Below are 4842 nucleotides of genomic sequence, written 5' to 3'. Positions count from 1 at the left end.
CAACAGAACGAGAAGGCGTTTCTCAGGGATCGTGATCGAGTAAAAAAACATACATTCCCACACATTCATTACAGTCATACATCCCAATGAAGAATGAAATAGATGTAGCTGATAGCTGATAGCTGAAAGACCATAACATAATAATAACCATAAACCATAAAATAATAATACCCGTAAATGCATTTGATAAATAAAGAGAATTAAAATACTCTAATAAATAGATAAAGTGCAACAGATAAAAAAAGATTTAAAGTGATGTGTGCCAGTCCAGTGAGTTCAGTGAGGAGATCTGGTGTCTGATGCTGGTGTGTTGAGCATCCTGACAGCTTGAGGCAGGAAGCTGTTCAGCAGCCTGGTGGTGGAGCATCTTATGCTGCGATAGCGCTTCTTGGAGGGTAGGAGCTGAAAGAAGCTGTTCAGAGGGTGAGAGGGGTCTCCCACTATTTTCCGGGTCCTATTCCTGCAGCGGCTCAGGAATATGTCCTGGACAGAGGCAAGTGAGGCTCCAATTACCTTTTCCGCTGATCTCACCACTCTCTGCAGGGCCTTTTTGTCCGCCGCACTGCAGCTGGAGAACCAGGTAGAGATGGCGTACGTCAGCACACTCTCCACTGCCCCCCTATATAATGTGGTGAGATTGCTGGGAGGTAGTGAAGCCTGTTGGAGTTTCCTCAGGAAGTACAGTCTCTGTTGGGCTCGCTTCACTAGCCCAGTGGTGTTTTTGGACCAGGAAAGGTTGTCAGAGATCTGTACTCCCAGGAACTTGATGTTCTCCACCTTTTCTACTTCACGATTGCTGATGCAGAGGGGTGCGTGCTTTGGTTGTAATCTACGGAAGTCCACGATCATTTCCTTGGTCTTTTCCGCATTGAGCACCAGGTTGTTGTCTCTGCACCAGCTCTCAAACAGGTTGACCTCCTCTCTGTAGCTGGATTCCTCATTTTTGTGAATGAGACCCACGTCTGTAGTGTCGTCTGCGAACTTAACGAACATGTTGTTCTTGTGCCTTGGCACACAGTCATGGGTCAGCAGCGTGTACAGCAGTGGACTGAGCACACATCCCTGGGGGGATCCTGTACTCAGTGTGATGGATTTGGAGATGTTTTTCCCAACACGAACTGACTGCGGTCGCTCCAACAGGAAATCCAGTATCCAGTGACAGAGGGTGGGGTTTAGGCCCGGGAGGAGAAGTTTCTCCATCAGTCTCTGCGGCATGATGGTGTTAAATGCAGAGCTGAAGTCAACATACAGGATTCTAGCATAGTTGTCTCTCTGTTCTAGATGGGTGAGTGCTGTATGCAGGGTGGTGGATATTGCATCCTCTGTGGAGCGGTTTGAGTGGTAGGCATACTGATGTGGATCCAGTGATGCAGGTAGGCTCGATATGATGTGTGGTTTGATTATGCGTTCAAAACATTTCATCACTATTGGGTCAATGCGACAGGACGGTAGTCATTCAGACAGGACACAACAGACTTTTTTGCAACTGGGACGATGATGGATGTTTTGAAGCATCTGGGTACTGTGGCTTGACAGAGAGAGTTGGTGAAGATGTCTGTTAGGACATCTGTCAGCTCATCAGCACAGGCTTGGAGCGCCCTCCGCGGGACATTGTCCGGGCCGGCTGCTTTCCGAGGGTTGGTCTTGGCCAGGGTTCTCCTGGTGTCGGCTGGGCTGATGACCACAGGTGGCTGACCGGATTGGGTTGAGAGTCCAGTCCCCCCTCTCGTTGGCCCCCCTGGTGCCTCAAACCGGGCAAAAAAGTAATTGAGTACCGGTATATCTAAATGAAATGATGCTCTCTAAGCAATGTACAAAAAATGTATTACTGCAAATCTAATAAGATGCAGCACAACTTTAGACAACAGGTAGACATACTGTATCCAACTTTAGCATGAACGTTCACTCATTCATTCATCTATCCATCCATGCATTCATTCACTCTTCTATCCATCAATCAATCCATCCATCCACCCAAGTCATCCAATCTTCATTCCATTCTCCCCATCCATCAAAGCTAACCTACTATCTACTTATCCATCCATCCATTCTTGCCACTGAACCAGTGGTTGTATCTTAAAACCAAAAGCTTCTCAAACCTCTGGTCAGAGAGCCTGTTGGAGTGAAATTTTTTTAATCAGTGCAAATCCATTAAGATAATCTATCCCTTGTTCTCCCGATTTGAAGTAATCTGCGACTTGACTTTCAGCAGTAGAAGAGGTGTCATCCTCTTCCTCAAAGGAAAATAAGTCATCCTCTATGCCTATGGCAGAGTCTGTGTTGTTGGGATGGTACCTGCTTGCTGGTCTTGGTGCAGGGCAAGTTTCCGACACTCTGCTAGCAGACTTGCCTTGGCCTTGTCTTTCCTGTCTTGCGTTCGCAGCCAGCGTAGCTTGAACTTGGGCAGAGTCACAGCAGCCAAGACAGCATCCTCACTTTCCAGCACCTCTGAAAATCTTGTTTTGATTGCCTGAAATGAAACATAAGGAAGAAAAGTCCATATTATAGTATGTGTGTCTTAGAGAGAGAGAAAGGCAAAGAGAGAGAGGCAAAGACAGAGAAAATGCATTGTAGATTATTATATGAGTATATTTATATAGATGCAGATACATTCTATTTCTTTACACCAAGGCTTTGAAGGTCCATCATCTGTAGACATGAAATATCATATAGCCTAACTACAGTAAGCATATATCATTTCATACCTCATATCATACAGTATAGGCCCATCATAACTGTTAAGGCCAGGATAGAATATAATAGAGAGTAATACAATTGCGTAATTGTGTAATTTGTTGAAGAATAAATTAAAGTTACTTACTGTGACAATTGCCTCTGGAAGGTTGATTAGGATGTGCAGGCCACTCTTCAGTTGCAGGGTCTTGAAAATCAACATCTCCAGGGTGGGTAGGAGTGTGCCATGGTAACAATGATCTTCTCCTTGAAGAATGTCTAAGGCCACTGTAAGTGGCTTCATGACCGTGCAGTACTCCCGAATGAACTGGTGTTCACGTTCTGTGAGTGTTCAGCTCAACCATAGGAATCCCACAAATACGAGCAAGAGCATCATAAAATGAATTCCACCTTGTGGTGCATGGGACTAAAAGCTTCTGGGCAATAATGTCATGCACGGTCTCGGCGGCCACAGTTGAACGACTGGCCTTGTTCCATAGCCCTGTGCATTTTGTGGTCGCGTTTCTGTACAGTGCTTTTGTTGCTGGTGTTGACAACAACCACTTGTCACCACAAGTGATCATCATCATCATCATCATCATCATCCACAGTGGTTTGCAAGGCCTCATTGACATCTGTAAATGTCACCTCATTGTCATCCTCATCCTCCTGGTCGACTGGCTGGTATCTTTTAAAGGCCTTCACAAAGTTTGAGCCGTTGTCAGTTACTGTCGTGGTTATCTTGTGGTTGATGCCATAAGAGGAGTGGGTTTGATCAAGCTCCGCTGCTATATTTTCGTGTGTATGGCGTCCCTTGAACCTCTTACATGCCAGTGCTGCCTTACATCTCTCCATGTTCTGAGGATTTAGCCAATGTGTCGTTACGCCCAAAGCTTTTATTGCATGCAGTCCAGATGTCTGCTGTGGTGGACAGATTTTCCAATCTCTCAAATGTTTGTTTGAGCTTGACATTCATCTCGGCATATTGAGCATCAATATAATTCGAGAACGTTTTCCTACATGGCAAGCTTACCCCTCCCCTCACCGGTATTTTCGCAACTAATGCTTTGAATGACTCAGACTCGACCGTCGATAATGGCAACATGTCCTCTACAACATACCTGGCTACCAGTGTGTTAAGCTCGGTCTGTGTCAAAGGTTTACCTTTGTGTGCCTGGGCCGTAAAATCAAGCTTTTGTTGCTTGGCTGCTGTTCCACTGTCTCCTTCTCTTTCTCCTTCGGGGAGCTTGGCCACTAATTTCGTGGATGTATGTATAGTTGCAAGATGCTTCATTAAATTGGAATTACTCGACGTGGACAGGTACTTGACTCCAGGGCATAATGTGCATTTCACGCTTACACTTGTCCCCTTCATTTCTTGGAGGGAAAAGTAATGGCTATATTTCCATTTAAAGAAAGCTGCTTTTGGACTACTTGGGCTCGCCATCTCTTTCTAGCTGATTCACATTAACGTCTTGTGTAGTCGACCACTCTCTCGTAGCCTACTGCTGCTCAACTTTGATACGCACAGCGTAAGTAAGCAGACGAAGCACCCGCCTAACTTCCCCTCTGATTGGCTTACCATAGAATTTTACTCAACCCCAGCCAATCGTCATCACTTTTGCGGTTGTCTCGTGCTCCCTCACCAAGGGACCAAGGGAGGAACAAGATTTACTCTGTCACTCGGCTCAGAGGTCCGATGCAAAACATCTGCCTTCAATGTAGTAACGCGACACATTTTCTGAAAGTAACGATAACGGCGTTATAATAATGAGATGCATAATCAACGGCGTTACTAACGCCAGTAGTTATAACGCCGTTATTCCCATCACTGGTAAGGTAGGATCTAGTCCTCCATGGTTACAGAGCAAGGAGGCACTGAGAGGAAGCCTTGGTCTGTTCCTGTGTCCCTTTGGATCCTGGTGGAGACCGTTTATCCAGACCTGGACGGGACTACTGCTGAGGTTGCCGACAAATGCCAGCAAGTCGGCGCAGAAGTGTGTATTGTATAGTGCGGCCTCTCTTAACTTATCTCATTCCAACCATCGTTTAGCAAGGGAGAACGTTATTGGCTGGTTATTACGTTATTGGCCTTGTATTAAAGAAAACCTTTGGAATTGTAATAACTGAGCCAATAATGTAATAACTGAGGTATCACTTTATTTTATT

General features: G+C 45.5%; 1 pseudogene across 1 annotated transcript; it reads right to left on the bottom strand.

The window, feature by feature from the left end:
• Positions 1 to 2029: 2029 nt before the first annotated feature.
• On the bottom strand, positions 2030 to 3275 carry LOC311350609 (annotated as a pseudogene). Its single transcript has 2 exons — positions 2822 to 3275; positions 2030 to 2470 (listed from the first exon to the last, which is right to left on the bottom strand). The product of its transcript is annotated as an uncharacterized misc_RNA (transcript).
• Between the last annotated feature and the right edge of the window lie 1567 nt (positions 3276 to 4842).

This window comes from Micromesistius poutassou, assembly GCF_964030765.1.
Source record: "Micromesistius poutassou genome assembly, chromosome: 7".
NCBI lineage: Eukaryota > Metazoa > Chordata > Actinopteri > Gadiformes > Gadidae > Micromesistius > Micromesistius poutassou.
The sequence above is the reverse complement of the archived record's forward strand: the minus strand, read 5'-3'. Positions and strand labels throughout refer to the sequence as shown.